This window comes from Nannospalax galili, unplaced genomic scaffold (assembly GCF_000622305.1).
Source record: "Nannospalax galili isolate Female #2095 unplaced genomic scaffold, S.galili_v1.0 scaffold558, whole genome shotgun sequence".
NCBI lineage: Eukaryota > Metazoa > Chordata > Mammalia > Rodentia > Spalacidae > Nannospalax > Nannospalax galili.
In genome coordinates, this window is record NW_008340850.1 from 1,262,807 (window position 1) to 1,271,300 (window position 8,494).

Genomic DNA, 8,494 nt, shown 5'->3' on the forward strand with positions numbered 1-8,494 from the left:
ATTACTATTTGAAAAATAATTCAAAAATAATAAATTAGGTATATAATGCTGTAGTGAAGTTCATTTACTTTAGATATTGTTTATGTGAGAAAGGTGAGAAAAATACACATAGATCTTTTAATACAATTGAAAACAATGACAAAAATCTTTGAATGGTAACGAGAGATTGCCATAGGTATATTGAGTCAAAAGCTTTACTGGACTTTTTATTCTTCAATTTTGTATTCTTACTAGTAGGAACTCTTAGAGACCGTGATAATATGAGACTTTCTATAATTATGAGCTCTGGGCATTTGGTCTCCAATGTAATAATTAGCTGGGGCCATCAGCTCTGCAATTTGAATGTTCAAGTCCAGTGGGGACATCACAGTATCTTCTCCACAATAATATCTTCTTCTCTGGAGGTTATTTAACACTCTATTCATATGAATCCTGAGAAAGGATCTGCAGTCTTTTGTGGACACATAACAGGATATTTTCAGTCTGTAGTCATGACCCAGGAGACAATCAGCTTAAACCAGTAAGTGCTGAGGAAAAATGAAGAAGGAGAAAGGGCTATTTGGAAACATGGTTTCCTTGTCACCCTGGAACACATGGTTTGAGTGGCCAAGTGAGTGGAGACTAACCTGCAAATGTTCTGCTTTGCTGAGTGTGAAATTTGTGATCTGCTGTGTTGAAAATACCAGACGAGTCAGTTTATTTCCTCATACATAGGTTCTATTTCCCATAAGAATTTCATCCATAAACACAGAAATGGTGTTTTGTCTACATGTATGTAAGTGTACCCATGTCGTGCTATGCCCTCTGAGGCCAGAAGAGAGTGTTGAATCCCCTGAAACTGGAGTTAGGACCATGGTTAGTCCCCATGTGGGTTCTGGAAACTGAACCCTGGTCCACTGCAAGAGAAGTCAGTGCTCTTAACTGCTGAGGCATCTCTCCATGCACCCTCCCTGCTCCTGAACACCAAGCACTCTTGCAGTGTTATGAGTGTGAGGCAACAAAAGTATCATGTCTATTTCTCCAAATCATCTCATTAATGAAAGAATTAAATGAGTTTTACAAAATTGTTTTATTTTAAAGAGTTCCTGTTACTATGATGGTGACAAGAAGCAGGAAATGGGAGACGGTAAATACAGCTCCATTAGCTATTCCTGAATGCCATGCTCTGACAAGTGTGCTTGATGCAGCTTGCTGTATTCCACCTTCCTAAACATTTTAAAATCATCAATTCCTGTGTCATTTTCCAAGATAAGGAAAAAATGCAGCTTGTGCATATATCATACACCAGAATATTAGGTAGGTAATGTTGAAGCTAGACAAGACATGGATGTCTGATGATGAATGCAGGATGATTTTCCAGGAGAATTCTGCCAGGTTGCTTCTCTTAAAAACCATGCATTAGACCCATGCAAACTCTTATCAGGCAAAAACCTAGCATAGAACTTGGGAACTGAGCATCAGGTCCAAACTTTAGCTGAGGAACTAATGGCAGCTGATTACTGCGGGGTAAGGGAGAAGTGATTTTCTTTAAGGGAACAGCTAGATAGGCTGACTAGACTCCAGTGGATGAACTTGCACTGAGGGACATCTGGGAACACAAAATTGACTATATAGGCCTTAATTTATATTAAGGAATTGACGGAATGCATGAAATCTGGTTGAGGGTGTGGGTAGATGTAGATGGGGAGGGTGTCTAAATATGATTAAGATGTGTTGTATGAATGCACAAAATTCAATAAAAATAACATTGAGACATAAAAACACCCAGTTGATTCACATTCCTGCCACTCCAGAATGAGACATCTTGTCCACTGTTCTCTTTGTAAAGAGGATTCCTAGTAGATTCCAGGGGCCAAGGGCAAGAGACATTACCTGCTTCCACAAGGTGCAGGACAGCCATAGACTCAAGGTAAAGGACACAAAAGAGAAGACATACAGGAGATAAATACAGCTCTCTCTCCCTCTTTTTTCCCTCCCCACATACACTCCAAGATATAATTGAAGTTTTCCACGTCCTTCCCATACATATGAGACATCAAAACTATTTTAAAACACCAGAGATCTGGTTCAGCAGTTAAGAGCAAAGGACCTGGGTATGGTTTCCAGACTAACTACTGTCTGTAATTCCAATTCAAGGGAATCCAATTATCTCTTTTGGACTCTGCAGGCATTGCACAAATGGGCACACTTAAACACACCCAGGAAAAACCTATGAACATAAAATAAAAAATGAATTAATTTAAAAGTATGTTAAACATTAAATAAATGATTCCTCAGTTGATAAATCATACCACACTCAGAGTGGCTTCAACATACTGTGGACGTTATTTTCTCTATTTCCATCCCTTTATAATGCCCAGGAATAAGTATAATAATGTGGAGACCTAAAGGCCCCACCTTGCATAGGTCCAAAAGGAAATTACTGGGGGCACAGCCTGGCTTGCTTTGAAAGTCTGAAGAATATTTCCACACTGCTGGGGAGTGCATGATCAGCACGTGACCATCCTTAAGATACACCCTGGTGGGGGGCAGATTTCCAGGTGTCTTTATAAGCTCTGTAATACCTGTAATAAATGAGTCCCTGCTTGACTAGGCTCCCCGTTGTGCCTGAGTGTTCCTGGTATTGGGGGCAGCGTGAGCTGGTGAACAGTGTGCTTACTCATCCCCAATCATCACTTCCCAATGGTCGCTGGTTCGAGCCCCCGAAATAATAACTTATTTATACGTATAATAGGCAAAAGACAAATTTATACTCAGTTATTCAAGGATCATGGCAGAGGTTTTCATGAAATGAAAAATTAAGAAGAGGCTGAAAGAAAAGAGGCAGGTAAACGTGAATGAAATGAGGAACATTTTAGGCTTCGTATCACTCTGGATTCCACTATCCATTGAAAACTGTGTTTATCAAAAAAATTGAACATTTCCATGATAGCATTCTATATGTAAAATATACAATGGTAATATTTTGCTAATTTACAAGCTATCCACTGGTGCTGCATATATTGTTCATGTGTGCAATGCTCTCCACATTTCCACTAATTAATATGGAATTGATGGGAGATAAATGGTAAGAAGTGATCATTGATTTTTATTTATTATGACAAATGTAGGTATTTACAATAAAATTGAATATATAGCAGTTTTGGACATCAAACAAATCTTCCATCTTGTTACACGAACATTCTCTTTCAATGATACAGAGCAGGGATAAAGAATGTTTATTAGAGACATAGTCATATTAGCATGAAAAATTAGATGATGTCTTTTCCTCAGTTAATGCTACTATTTTGAGGCACATACATCTATGTCACAGGTAAACAAGGACCAATTGACAATCCAATCTAGCTCATTTTACATCTAACACATCTTAGTATAAGTTGTGTTACATACTACTTATATGTTTCAGGTTCTTTCTAAGTAAGGTTCTTTATAATGAAAATTGTTCATGGATACAGAAAGCCTTATTAACATGAAGACACTGAAAACAGAACACACCTCCTAATTCCTCTATTTTGCTTTGGAGCAGAATGGATTTATTCAGAGATAATTAAGAACTCAAATTTTACAAGGATAATTTCATATTAAGAAACAGTACTTCTGAAGAAAACATTATTTAATTTTCATGTTTTAATAAGGTTAGTGAATGTTATGGATGACAGTAGTAAGTTCATATTAACACAGTACTTCCCAAATGATGGAAAATAGTCTAAGGCAATAATTTGTATCCTTGCAGGTAAAGAACTTCACATCTGTAATTCTAATTAAACAAGTCTTGGTGAATGCAGTTATATATAAATATTTAAGTGTGCACAGATAGATACATTGGTAAATGATAGTGGTAAAGATGAGCCTATGTAATTTAAAAGTCTCAAAATGGGGACTGGAGAGATGGCTCAGAGGTTAAGGACACTGGTTGTTCTTGCAGAAGACCCGGGTTCAAATCCCATCACCCACATGGCAGCTAACAAATGTCCATAACGCCAGTCCCAGGGGATCTGACAGCCTCTTCTGACTGCCACGGGCATTGCACCACACGGGTGCACTTACATTCAGGCAATACACGCATACATATAAAATTAAAAAAAATAATTTTTAAAGGTCTCAGAATGTTATTCTTATAAAACTCTATGGATAGGTAATTTGTATTTCTATTTTAAAGATGAGGAAACTGTAAGGTGTATTTGTATTAGCTTCTAAACTTCTCTCTTTTGCATTTTTTTCTTGGTCTTTTTGAGGCAGGGTCTCCCTGTAGCCCCAGTTGTCCTGGAACTCACTATGTAGACCAGGCTGGCCTTGAACTCACAGAGATCAGCCTTCCTCTGCCTCCAGAGTGCTGGGATTAAAGGCATGTGCCACCATGCCCTGCCCCTCTTTTGCATTTCTACAATTAAATCATAATATGAGCTGGAAATCAATAACCAGTGTTTCCTTCATGTAAATAAAGAAAATTGCAGTGCATACAGGAAATACTAATGACAAAATATAATAATTAGAAATAGAAATACTGGTAATGAAAAGTGGACTGAGAGCTTGCCTGGTGAGCTCATGTTCTATTTTAAACTATATTTTATTTTTGACAATTTCATACATGAGTACCGCATTTACATTATTTCCATCTCTCCAAGTCCTGCTCCAACTCCTCCCCCACTCTCTCTTCATTTCTTGCCTTCTTTTATTATTATTGTTATATATACCTATATAGCTCTGTAATTAACTACAAATAAAAAGGATTCTAATCAGGAGAAAATAGGCAACAACATTAACCAGCTATTATAGAATACAGAAAAAAATGAAGATTAAGTTAAAAAGGAAAAAAAGCTATCTCTTCTGTCAAATATTTTAGTGAGATTTTATGACTTGAAAAAAATATAAAAAGCCAAAAGTGTTTCTGAATGTTTTATTATTTTTAAATTTTTGTCATTGGTGGTGTACACCTTGAAGGGCAGTAATATTGTGAGATTATGTATATATAAATAATATTTATCAACTTTTGAGAGAAAGGAGAGGGACACAGGAGTAGTTGGAAGATGGGAATGAAAGAAGGATTTGATAAAAAGTAAAATGCATTCATGTAGAAAAGAGAAATAATGAGGATGTGTGTAAATATTTTTGAAGTCCAGAAATGACAAAAATTCAAATAAGTGTTTTTTATCTTTTAATATTTTGATATTTTTATTTTATGTGTGAGGTATTGCCTGTATGTGTATAAGTGCACTTGTGTCATTCAATGCCCACAGAGGTCAAAATAGGGCATTGGATTCCCTTGGAACTGGAGAGACACACCTTTGTTAACCACCATGTGGGTGCTGGGAATTGAACCTGGGTCCTCTGCAAGGGCAGCCAGTGCTCTTAAAAACTGAGCCAGCTCTCCAGTCCCCTTATTTCTTAATTTAATTGCTGCATATAACCTAAAATATGCCAAATAAATGGAATATCATGCCACATAGGGATATGTGCATTCATAGTGTAGTGATTAAATGGGGTTACATATATTCATTTCCTCAATAATCTTTAACTTACTAGATGACTTTTGAAGATAGAATTTGAGTGACTGATTTATTTCTTGAAAGAGAAACAAGAGTGATGCAACCCATGGATGAAAACTGGAACTTTACAGCTATTTTCTGGTTTTAAAGAATCATGTTTTAGGGACTGGAGATATGACTCAGTGGTTAAGAGAACTGTCTGCTCCTGCAGAGGACCCGGGTTCAATTCCCTGCACCCACATGAGAGCTAACAACTGTCTGAAACTCCAGTTCCCCGGGAATCTGTCTCCCTCTTCTGACCTCCGTGGGCATTGTATGACACAGGTGCATTTACATACATGCAGGAAATACATTCATACACACAAAACAAAACTAATAAATGTTTTTGAAAAGCAGAATCATGATTTAGTATTCAAATAATGCAATTTAAGTGCATACATACTCTTCATAGATAATATAGCTCAAGAATGTGTGTGTACCTTTTTCTTAGGAGAAAATATAGTACATTCTATTGATTATTAATTTCCTTTCATTAGAATGATTTAAATTTGAAAAAGGTATTCCTTCTCTGAATCATATCAAATGTTAGAGTAAAATTTATTGTGATTCTGGACATGTAGTTTCTAACATTGTATGTCAGCACTATTCAACTAACTTCCTCAAAAGTAGGTTGGTATAAAGTGAGATGAAATCCATAGAAACCAATGCAGAAAGTGTTCTAGATCATTGCTCTTATCACATACTGAAAGTAATGCACCATAATTTAGAGCATTTGTTTGTAATGATGACTTCAAAATTTTACATGTTTATTTGTTTCTGTTCTTTCAATGAACTTTCTTTATCCAAAGATGTCCAAGTAACATAGAAATACAAAACCATAGTACATTCCACCTCATGAGCCTCTCAGAAGATCCAGAACTGCAGCTTATTCTCTTCAGCCTGTTCCTCTCCATGTACCTGGTTAGTGTGCTTGGGAACCTCCTCATCATCGTGGCTGTCAGCTCTGATTCCAACCTCCACACCCCCATGTACTTCTTCCTCTCCAACCTGTCCTTCACTGACATCTGTTTCATCTCCACCACAGTCCCAAAGTTGATTTGGGATATTCAGACCCAAAGCAGAGACATCTCTTATGTGGGCTGCTTGACACAGATGTCATTTTTCGTCTTTTTTGCATGTATGGAGTCTATGCTTCTGACTGTGATGGCTTATGACAGGTTTGTGGCCATCTGTTGCCCCCTGCATTATACAGCCATTATGAACCCTCACCTCTGTGGACTCTTAGTTTTCATATCATTTTTGCTTAGCATTTTGGACTCTCAGATACACAATTTGGTTGTGTTGCAATTTACTTACTTCAAGGATATGGAAATTTCTAACTTTTTGTGAGCCTTCCCAACTTCTTAACTTGCTTGTTCTGAATTGTTCATCTCAAAAACATAGTCTCATATTTTGTTGTGGTCATTTTTTGTTTAGTTCCCACCTCAGGGATCATTTTCTCTTATTATAAAATTGTTTCTGCCATTCTGAAAATCCCATCATCAGATGCAAAGTGTAAAGCCTTCTCCACTTGTGGGTCTCACCTGTCGGTTGTCTGCTTATTTTACGGAACAGCCATTGGAGTGTACCTTGGTTCAGCTGTGTCAAATTCCCCTGAAAACTGTGCAGTGGCCTCGCCAATGTATACTGTGATCACCCCTATGCTGAATCCTTTCATTTACAGTCTGAAGAACAGGGACATTAAAAGAGCCCTGTGGGGGCTATAGAATAGAACTATCTAACAGTATACATTGCAGCAGTTGTATACTTTGGGGTGTTATAGAAACCATTTTAGACATGAAACTGCACCTCTTTGGTTGCATTATATTCATGGCTTCATGGTTTTCATTCTACTCTGTTATTGTTTGAATGTTACTTCCTTCAGTTGAATTGTGTGAGTATTCCTGATTTTATTTTTACATTAATATGTGTTTTTCTGTATATGGATGAGTGTATGCATATTTACATGCGTATGCACATGTGTGTGCATGTGCAATACACACATGTGTGAGCATGTGCAGGCCTACAGTTGATGTTGCGGGATTTGTCAATCCCTTTCAACATTTTGTTACTGAAGAAGAGTCTACTGAACCCAGAGCTTGCTAATTGGCTATTCTAGCCAGTCAACTTGCCACTGGGATTCCCTCTTTCTGTCTCCTAGGGTAACAGGAGGCTGCCTCACCTGCCCGGATTTTATATGGGTTTTGTGCTTCCTCACTTCAGTCTTCACACTTGCAAGACTAACTCTTCATCAGCTGAGTCGTCTCCTCAGTCCCTGTATTTCTTCTTATCATAAACATCAGTTCATCAATATACCCAAGGAGATTTGTTTTATAATTTCAGAACAATGACCCTGGCATTAAGGTGAAATGCTGAAGTATTTCACATGTTTATATATTACACACACACACACACACACACACACACACACACACACACACATACTTTAACTTTAAAGTAACACAAGTATAATATTGAGGCAGATTATTCCAGAGACCAGATCATTTGTCCTCAGGTTTTGCTTTTATTGGAAATAGCTGAGGAGATTTAAATGTCGATGACTACATCTCATTATCAGAGATGTTATTTAGATGTGTCTGTCTATTATAAGGATTTGAAAAAGCTTCAGAGAAGGTGTAGTTGCCAGAGACTAAATGGATCAAGTTGAAGCGGGAAATGAGAAATGAGCATATTGTGTTACTTTACATATTGTGGTATTATCTCCCAACCCAGTTTTTGAATGCATTATCACACACCATTATATCATTATTATAGCTTTCAGCTTATCACATTTCTACTCTGTTCTCACACTTTCTGTAGTTTTATGTTAAATTTGGAAGTCCTAAAATTCCTGTTTTCCACAGGATTTTGTTTTACACACTTTCAGTCATAGGCACGCAATTACAATACTTTGAAAATTTAGGATAGATGTTGGGTGCATGGTTACAAGCCCAGAAATAAGAAGAGTG

At 37.1% G+C, this 8,494-nt stretch overlaps 1 pseudogene; it reads left to right on the top strand.

Moving 5' to 3' along the window:
• Positions 1–491: 491 nt before the first annotated feature.
• Positions 492–7,252, top strand: LOC103736374 (annotated as a pseudogene).
• Positions 7,253–8,494: the final 1,242 nt, after the last annotated feature.